This window comes from Giraffa tippelskirchi, chromosome 11 (genome assembly GCF_054371585.1).
Source record: "Giraffa tippelskirchi isolate mGirTip1 chromosome 11, T2T-mGirTip1v1.2.pri, whole genome shotgun sequence".
NCBI classification, from domain to species: domain Eukaryota; kingdom Metazoa; phylum Chordata; class Mammalia; order Artiodactyla; family Giraffidae; genus Giraffa; species Giraffa tippelskirchi.
This window is the reverse complement of record NC_137285.1, coordinates 90,885,962-90,896,294: the sequence shown is the minus strand read 5'-3', so window position 1 is coordinate 90,896,294 and position 10,333 is coordinate 90,885,962. Positions and strand designations below refer to the sequence as shown.

The window sequence follows — 10,333 nt, the reverse complement described above, 5'->3', positions numbered from 1 at the left end:
ATCCACCTGCCAGTGTGGGAGACGTGGGTTCAATCCTTGGTGTGGGAAATGCACATGCCGAAATGCGGCTAAGCCCATGGGCCACAACTGTTGAGCCCGTGCTCTGCAGCCCCCGAATGGCAACTATTGAGCCCACGTGCAGCCGCTACTGAAACCCGCACTCCAGAGCCTGAACCACGCGAAGCTGCTTCAGTCGGGTCAGACTTCGTGCGATTCTATGGACTGTAGCCCGTCTGGCTCCTCTGTCCATGGGATTCTCCAGGCAAGACTACTGCAGTGGATTGCCATTCCCTTCCCCAGGGGATCTTCCCACCCGGGGATTAAACCGGCGTCTCTTACATCTAACCTGCATTGGCTGGCGGGTTCTTTACCACCTGCGCCACCTGGGATGCCCTGCTCCCCAACAAGAGAAACCAGCACAGTGAGAAGCCGGCACCCTGCAGCTAGAGAGCAGCCCCGCTTTCCACCACTAGACAACGCCCGTGCAGCCGCGAAGACCCGTTTTCGCAGCACAGGCGAAAAACTAAAATGTAAAGAACAGGAACAGTTATGGCAACGTATGAAATTTATGGGCATTTTCATAATCAAGATCTTATTTGATCCTCACAGTCCAGGCACTGATAGTTAGAGCAGCATTATTGCATTTTAAAACCGAGCAAACTAAGATGAAAACAAGAAAAAGTTATCTTTTCAAGGACTTCCTATTTCACATTTCTTTCTATACATCGCAACAGACTTTAATTCAATAATTAATTGACTAGAAACAGCTCTGGAAGTTATGCAGTGACAGCGATATCACTCTTCTTTATTCGGAAGAGACAAGTAATTAACAAGAAAGTGGCTATCAAGGATTTCCAAGTGAGCAAGTTCCAGTGTCCTATCTTATTCAGTCCTACATTTACCTTTATAAGGAATAATCATAGCCCGTTTATCGGGTATTTAATGGGATCAGCATCTTAGATGCTTTATTTAAACCTGATAACAAGTGTGACTGACCTTCATTTTAATGACAAGACTGAGGCTCAGAGAGGCTAAGTAACTCACCCAGTGTTGCACAGTCAGATGATAACAGTCTAAATTTGAACAAGTGCCTGAGTCTAAAGTCTTGGTTCTTTTTTTTTTTAATTTTAAGTATTAATAGCTGATTTACAATGTTGTGCAAATTTCCTCTGTACAGTGAAGTAACTCAGATATATGTACATATTTTTTCAGTCTTTTCCATTAAGGTTTGTCACAAAATAGTAAATATAGTTCCTCGTGCATACAGTATGATCTTGTTTATCCATCCTATATATATTAGTTTACCTCCACTAATCCCAAACTCCCAATCCTTCCCTCCCCTACACCCTCTCCCCCTTTTCATTACATAGATACATTGAGTTGTATCATGTTTTGGCTTCCATACATAAGTTATATGGTATCTGTCATTCTCTTTCTGACTCACTTTGCTTAGTATGATAATCTCCAGGGCCACCCATGTTGTTACAGATGGCTTTGTTTCATCCTTTTTGATGGCTGAGTAATATTCCATTGTGTATATACCACACTTTCTTTACCCACTCATCTGTATATGGACATTTAGGTTGTTCCCATGTCTTGGCTATTGTAAATAGTTAAAGCCTTGGTTCTTAAAGACCACATCTTATTGCCTTGGTAAGCAACAATGTGCTAGGTCACATGTGATGTGTCTTATCTTTGAGTTAAGGGAAAGTTAAATTCTTTCCAGGAATCACCATCAAAGAATGCCAGGAAGTGTTATATATAAAAATATTGGCAGGGGTGGTGGGGAGGGAAGAGGAGCATCATCAAAATCTAGTTTAAATGTTTTGACTTATTTAAACTTTAGTGGTCTGGAGGAATTACTTTTCCAAATTACATTTTTCCTTGCAGTTCAGTGCACATGAATAGTTATTCCAAATTTACTTTGTATATATGCTCATGTTCAATTGTGTCCAACTCTTTCTGGCCCTTTGGACTGTAGCCCATCAGGCTCCTCTGTACGTGATTTTCTAGGCAAGAATACTGGAGTGGGTTGCCATTTCTTTCTCCAGGGGATCTTCCAAACCCTTATCTTCATTATTAGTATTTTGATTGCACTATTATCTTTATTTACATAAAGCAAAAGGATTTCTTCTAAAAAAAAAAAATCTCTTGATCAGTAGTTAAAAAAAGTTTAAAAGTACATACCCACATAATTTTTTGCATATGAATAAATGAATAAATGTGATATATTCATCCTGGATTCTTATGGCACAATCCTTTTCTTTGTGACTTCCTCTTCTTTGAACCATTCCGCACTTCTGTCATTTCTACCTTCCTGTGGTTATGTTTTGAATAAGGTTTCCCTTTTGCCTTTTCATTATTTTTGCTGGGGTGATCAAGCTGCTTTCAGTCCAATTTTTCCCCTGTTATTTTGCAAGTTTCACCCCCTCTTCATTTCATCAATGGCTGCAATCCCTTTCCTGTGCTGTCAATCATGCTTGTGCTTTTCGATTTTATTTGAAGAAGAGATACCATTGGTTTCTCCTCTACACCAGGCATTCTGTTTTTTCCCATTTTCTCCTGATCCTAATGATACCAAGTTTTAAAATACACTCATTCCCCTTTCTCTTCCTGTCCTTGACAGCCTGCCTCTCTCACCATGAAACTTCAGCAATGGAATCATTTAGTCCTTCTTCTATCTACAATTTTTAGACTTTGCTGAGATAGTTAAAATTGTTGGTTTGTCTTTTCAAGAGCTCGCATTTATCACTTCCTACAATTAAAATGGGCTTCCCTAATGGCTCAGATGGTAAAGAACCTGCCTACCATACAGGAGACTCTGGTTTGATCCCTGGGTTGGGAAGATCCCTTGGAGAAGGGAATGGTAACCCACTCCAGTATTCTTGCCTGGAGAATCCCATGGACAGAGGAGCCTGTACAGTCCATGGGGTCACAAAGAGTTGGATACAAGTGAGAAACTAACATTTTCATTTTCATGTTAAACATAATAAAACATCCCAAGCTAATATTATCTGTTAGATTTAAAATAAATATACCTTGCAAGCTTGGTTTCTCATCACTGTTTCCTCTCCTCGACATTCCCAAACTGATTTTGTTTTTCTATTCCTTTGTTTGGTGTCAGTTCTAGAATCATTTCTTCATATGGAGGAGATAGATGCTAGAGTCTCTGATTACTAGCACAACCACAATTAAACTTCTTTCATCTTGACAGGAGAATGATCATTGGTTACTGTAGGGTTCCTAGCTTGCAGGTTTTTGTTTTCTTTTTTAAGTAGTTTGTGGGATGTTAGTTTGCTGTGGCTTCTACTATTATGGATAAGAAGGCTGATTCCTTGTTCTGTGTAGGAAATCTGACTTCTTTTTTTTTTTTTTCTTTTATGAAAAGTCTTTTTGTCTGGAAGTTTGTGAGATTTTTCTCCCCACCCTTAGAATTACCAAGACATGTCTTATTTTTTAAAAAAGTCAATACTACCAGAAACTCATTGATTCCTTTCAATATGCTGACTCAAGTCTTTCATAATTCTGGAAAATTTTCTACTATAATTTAATAAATTCTCTATTCCTATTTCTTATTGATCTTTTTCTTCTAGGACTTCTTTTAAAATTACTGCTACTACTACTTTTCATGTCAGGACTCCTAAATATATCTTAGGAAAAAAATATATCTTCTTATCATTTCTACTTTGCATGTTGGATTTATTTCTTGTTATTATTCTTCCAGACCCACTAGTCCCAATCAGCAAATGTTTGGTTAGGAAATCATCTTTTTGGGGTCAAGAAAGTCTCTCCCCTCTCCCCGTGCTGGCTGTTCTTCAAGTGTAGTTCATGACCCTTCTGTCCGAATGCTCCTCTCTCCCCATCAGCGGCTCTAGTCCATTGTGTAGTGTTATTGGTTCTGGCTGATCTTCCTTCTCTTAGTTCTGGGCCCTGTTCACTGGGAGCAAGTCCTTCGTGAGCTCCCAGGAGCTCAGGTGGGTTGCTGGGGACCCTAAGCAGTGGCTGGATCACTGAATCTCTCTGAATCCACTGCTTTAAGATTCTCACTGGGGCTTCTCTAATGGCTCACTGGTAATGAATCTGCCTACAATGCAAGAGACCCAGGTTCGATCCCTGGGTCGGGAATATCCTCTGGAAAAGGAAATGGCAACCCACTCCAGTATTCTTGCCTGGAGAAGTCCATGAACAGAGCCTGGCAGGCTACAGTCCATGGGGTCACAGAGTCAGACACGACTGAGTGACTATCACTTCATGTATTAATTAAAACAAAGATTGTAATATTAAGAGACTTCCTTGATGGTCCAGTGGTTGAGACTTCACCTTTCAATGAAGTGGGTGTGGGTTCAATCTTTTGTCAAGGAGTTAAGGTCCCACATGCCTCGTGGCCAAAAAACCAAAACACAGAACAGAAGCAGTATTGAAACAAATTCAGTAAAGACTTTACAAGATGGTCCACATCAAAAAAGTTTTAAATTAAAAAAAAAAGTTGTAATGTTGAGACGCATTCTCCTCTCCAGCTGAGGCCCGCTGTGGACTAGCCACTGCGGTGGGGAGAGTGGTCCCAGCCTTCTCTTCTCTCACTTACCACTTCTCCTCTTCTACCTGCTTGCCAGTGCCTCTGGCCCAGCTGGCATCAAGGCAGGGAGATGCAAGAGAGTAAACAGCGTGGGAGTTTTTACTCTAGTGATGTTTTTCCAAGATGCCTTCCCTCTCTGAATTTGGCAAATGTCTACCACTGCTGTCTTCTCTTGCTCCGGGACAGGTGGCTGTGGCTTGGTGCTCTCATGAGCTCCTATGCCATCTCCAGCCACACAACAGGCATCTTTGTGTTGTATGTTCCACCGCACGAACAAGAGAGTTTCCTGTGGCTTATTGGATGCCTTAAAGCCCAGGTTTGTCTTCTGACTCTTCACTGAAGACCCTTCGCTGGGATCCCCTCTTTGCTCATCTCCTGCTCATCCATAGCAGTCCTCTCGGACAAGATTCAGACCAACTCCAAGTTGACTAAGTCACATTCCCACAATTGGGAACACCACACACGGACACGACGCTATAGTCTCTGAGGACGGAAATCAATCTCAAGGCAGGAACATGTGCTTAGTTGCTACCATCAGAGAAACTAGCCAAGCCAGTCAACTCTCCCAGATTTAATTTCCTAGGGAGAAGTTTTATCTCCCCAGAGGCAGGGAACAAACCAACCTCTTGAAGTAAATTCACCGAAGAGCCTCTGTTTTCATGGGGTTCACACCCCAAATCTACATCCTTGAGTGGAGAGAAGGGTTTACAGCTTTGCTCTCTCCAAACAAATCTTCTCCTAGGTACGACTCTCAACCTTTTACACTCTCAGTGGAGGAAGAGGTTTAAGATTTGTGTCCTGTATAGGGAACAGACTTGTGGTTGCCAAGGGGGCAGAAGGTGAGAGAGGGATGGATTGGGAGTTTGGGATTAGCAGATGCAAAGTATCATCTGTAGAAAGGATAAACAATAGGTCCTCAATAGCACAGGCAACTATACACAATGCCCCGTGACAAACCATGATGGAATGAATATGAAAAAGAATGTGTATGTATATAACTGAATCACTTTGCTGTACAGCATAAATTAACATAACATTGTAAATCAACTATACTTCAATTTAGAAAAAAAAAAAAGAATTGTGTCTTGAGTTTTCAGTTACCTCCAAGTCCCTAAGGATGGCCCATTTCACTTTGGAATCTACTATCTATTCTATCTTGGCATCTCAATCATGATTTTTAATCCCATATCCTAATACAAATGATGTTTGCACTTGCCGAATTCATAGCCTGATTTCTAATTCAAATGTTTGTTTTGCACTTCCTTTCAAATACTTCTTCCTTCAATATTAAGTACCTTGAGACAAGTGGATTAGGAACAGTTATTTAGAGTAAGGGTCCCCAATCTCCAAGACCTAATGCTTGATGATCTGAAGTGGAGTTGATATTAATAAAATAATAATCATAGAAATAAAGTGCACCCAACCCATACCACCCCCCCACCCCAATCCATGAAAAAAACCATCTTCTACGAAACTGGTCCCTGGTGCCAAAAAGGTTGGGGACTGCTGATTTAGAAATCACAGAGAATGTGGAGTGCTTTATATTTCAAAAATATTTATATCACAACATCCTCAAATTGATTTACCCAAAGGAGAGACTAAATACTAACAAACGCCCTTTTCTCCTCCTGGTTTGTACAGCTACACAGATATTCACAGCCTGGAGCCAGGCCACTTCACTGACACAGATGATCTAGAGTCAGGGTCCATCTTGGTAACCACAGGAGCAGGCAGTCAGTGACACCAGAAGCCAGCATCGTGACTTCTGTTTGCCTAGTGCTGCTGAGTCGAAGGAAATCACAAGGTGGTGTAAGGAAAACATTATATAAAAAACCTTTCATTCGTGTTGAGAGGTGCTTGGGAATGATTTCTAAAGGAAGTTTCTGAATCCCTGCAGCCATTTTTTTTTTTTCTTTTTTTTATAAATTTATTTATTTTAGTTGGGGGCCAATCACTTCACAACATTGCAATAGTTTTTGCCATACATTGACATGAATCAGCCATGGGTTTACATGTGTTCCCCCTCCTGGACCCCCCACCCACCTCCCTCCCCATCCCATCCTTCTGGAGATGGATGAAACTGGAGCCCATTATACAGAGTGAAGTAAGCCAGAAAGAAAAACAACAATACAGTATACTAATGCATATATATGGAATTTGAAAGATGGTAACGATAACCCTATATGCGAGACAGAATAAGAGACACAGATGCATGGAACAATTTTATGGACTCTGAGGGAGAAGGCGAGGGTGGGACGTTCTGGGAGAATAGCATTGAAACATGTATATTATCATATGTGAAACAGAACACCATTCCATGTTCGATGCATGAGACAAGGGCTCAGGGCCGGGGCAATGGGATGATCCTGCAGCCATTTTTAAACTTTCAACTTGCATTAATAAAAGGTATAGTAGAAAAGAACTTGACAATTTGAAAACGATGTAAAGTAATAAGAATGCAGATTCAAATAGATCTACTTTCTATTTTTCATTATACTATATTATATACACACACACACACACACACACACACATACACACACACACACACATATGTATATATGTAATATAGGCTTCCCAGGTGGCTCAGTGGTAAAGAACCCGCCTGCCAATGCAGGAAACCTAAGAGACATGTGTTCAATGCCTGGGTCAGGAAGATCCCTGGAGGAGGAAATGGCAACCCATTCCAGCCTTCTTGCCTGTAAAATCCCATGGACAGAGGAGCCTGGAGGGCTACAGTCCATGGGGTCGCAAGGAGTCAGATGTGACAAGCATCTCAGCATGGGCACATATATTCTCTTTAAACCAATTGTTAGTTTTGGCTTTTAGTTTGACTATAAAGGCACCCAGCTGTAGGGTGATTATGCCATCACCCCAGACTCAATCAGGCTTGTATAAAGTCATTTTCATGTAAACACAAGTTGGATGCAGTAATTAGGCTGGCCTATGGTGTTTATTGATTTCTACTTGAACTCTGCTTTTCCTAACGCTCCACTTTCCTTCCAGCTACACTCTAGGCTCTCACATTACCTCCTCACACCTGTTCTGCTCCACCATGACTTCCAGGTTCACTCATTACTTTTCAGGGAATCTCTAAAACTGTACCCTGAAAGAACATGCTACATGCCAGATTTACTACTCAGAATGCTAATGAATGGAATATATTTGGTCTAGAGCCTCAAAAAAATAAGTTAGTGATTTTATCCCACTAAGAAAATTCGCAAGCCCCATCCTGGTTACAAGAACTAGCAGTTGGTTGGTTATTCTCTGGGCAAGAGAGAAACAATTTTCTGGCTGCACTGACAATTAAGATTATTAAAAAGAGGGGCTTTCAAGAGAAGCTGAAGCCCCTGGCAGTGCAATGGTTAAGATTTCACCCTTCTGTGGCAGGGGGCATAGGAAACTAAGATCCCACATGCCTCACCATGTGGCCAAAAAAACCCAAAACAAAATAAAAAATAATTGTTAAAAAAAATAGAAGCTGAATGGCCTGGTCTATATGAGTTACCGATATCTTGGCAGACCTATCCCGTTACTAATGATTAAGGGAGGCCTAACAACCCTCTCAAAGAAAAATCCATGTCACAGGAAATGTGCAAAAATGAGAAAAACTCCACAAAGAAATGTCATCTAGCAGCCATCCCATACATTCATAGCTTGACTCAGGACAGCACTCCAGCCTGGAGATCTGCCCAGTTGCAGGCCACCGTTGGTGGCTACACAGGCTGTGTGTCATACAGCCCAGGACTCCAGGCTGTGCTGACATTCCTGCTCAGTGATGCAGTGGCCATGCCTCGCCTCTCTGGAGACACAGCTTAGCTGGAGATGCAGGACTTCTGACTTAGGACTGCTGACTCCCTGATCCATTAGGTCGGCCCTAAGTAAGCGTCTTGTCTCCAGGCAGTCCCTTCCAGGTAGGAGGAAGGCCCAAACAGACGACCCTAGTGCTTTAGCAGGATTGGCTTGAGAGAAAAACATATACACAAAACATCAAGACAAATCTTTCGAGTAACTCTTTTTAAAATAGTGTTTCTGAGTTCAAAAATAACTCATCAAAGATGAACATTTTAAAACTCATTTTTTGTGAGCTAATCGGCTGAGTGAAATGAAAAGTTGTGGGACTCGTGCAAAACCAATTGCTTCTGCAAATGGGTTATCCCACTTAAAACAAGTCTGAGTCTTTGCGACCTGAGGACTGAAGCCTGCCAGTCTCCTCTCTCCATGAGATTTCCTAGGCAAGAATACTGGAGAGGGTTGACATTTCCCTCTCCAGGGGATCTTCTGGACCCAGGAATCAAACCCAGGTCTGCTGCCTGCATTGCAAGCAGGTTCTTTACCGACAGAGCCACCAGGGTGCGCTGGTACATGCCCAAACTTTTTTTTTACAAAGAGTAGCCATGAGAATGCTTGCTCTTACCAGGGTGACTCCTCGGCACAGCAAAATTGTGTAGTATTATTTAGCAGTGAAGAGCACCCCCTGGTGGACATAAGTAGGAATTTAAAATCAGTAAAACCTTTACATAAATTTCATTCCTATGTTTACATCACAGAATTAAAAATGAAAAGGGGATAGCTGCTTCATTTGGTGAGCCATAAGTGCTGTAGGATTGTAGAAAGCTTTATGTTAATGTCAAGGGTTTTCAGGCCTTTGTAAGGGTTGAGATGAAAAGCCATTTTAGGGTTTGGAATGGGACGAGGTCTCTCAATCTTGGCACTATTGACATTTTGAGCTTGACAATTCTTTGTCTGTCCTGGGCATTGTAGGATGTTCAGCAGATCCCTGGCCTCTACCAAGCCGATGATAGTAGTACTACACCACACACACACACACACACACACACACACACACACACACACACACATTGCTAACACTACAAATAATCCTCAGTTGAGAGCCACTGGAGTAGGAGTAGAGGGATGACACGATATGATATGATATCATTTAATAAGATCACTCTCTGCTTCTCTGTTGAGGCAGGCAACAGCTAGGCGTGGAGATGGTAAAAAGCAGTCAGATTCTAGATTTATTTTGAAGTTAGAGCTGACAGAAATTTTGAAGGACAGATATGGAGTGAGAGGGAAAAAGAAACAAGGCTGACACCCAAGATTTTCGCCTGAACAACTGAAATTAAGTTGCCATTAACTGAGGTGGGAAAACAGCAGGAAGACCTGGCTCTGGAGTTGTTTGGACTTGAGGACCCAGATCAGGAAGTCGCTCAGTCGTGTCCGACTCTTTGCAACCCCATGGACCGTAGCCTACCAGGCTCTTCCGTCCATGGGGTTTTCCAGGCAAGAGTACTGGAGTGGGTTGCCATTTCCTTCTCCAGGAGTCCTTCCCTACCCAGGTATTGAACCCGGGTCTCCCGCGTGGTAGGCAGACGCTTTACCGTCTGAGCCACCAGGGAAGTCTCCTTACAGATCATATTATAGATAATGTTTAATGAACTTAAGAAATGAAAAAAATTACATGTATTTATGAAAAAGGGTGATGTTCTGGAAGTCATGTATCTTTGTATATAGATTTTTTTTCTTTAAAAAATGTGGTTTTATCTTAGTAGCTCCTTTCTTAATGTTATCATTAGTGAATATCTGTAATTTATAATACTTTCTTCAATAATTTAATTACCTGGTTGTTTCTTCTAGATTGTGAGCTCTTGAGAATGAAGATCTATCTTGCATCTTTGTAGCAACTGGCACAGTGCCTGGCATCTAGTACATAAAAGATGTTTATAATTTAATAGGAAATTCACTTCTCTG

The 10,333-nt window shown here is 41.6% G+C and overlaps 1 non-coding gene across 1 annotated transcript; it reads right to left on the bottom strand.

The window, feature by feature from the left end:
• Positions 1-9,909: 9,909 nt before the first annotated feature.
• TRNAG-ACC (transfer RNA glycine (anticodon ACC)) lies at positions 9,910-9,981 on the bottom strand. Its single transcript has one exon. It is a non-coding gene; the product is annotated as a tRNA-Gly (tRNA).
• Positions 9,982-10,333: the final 352 nt, after the last annotated feature.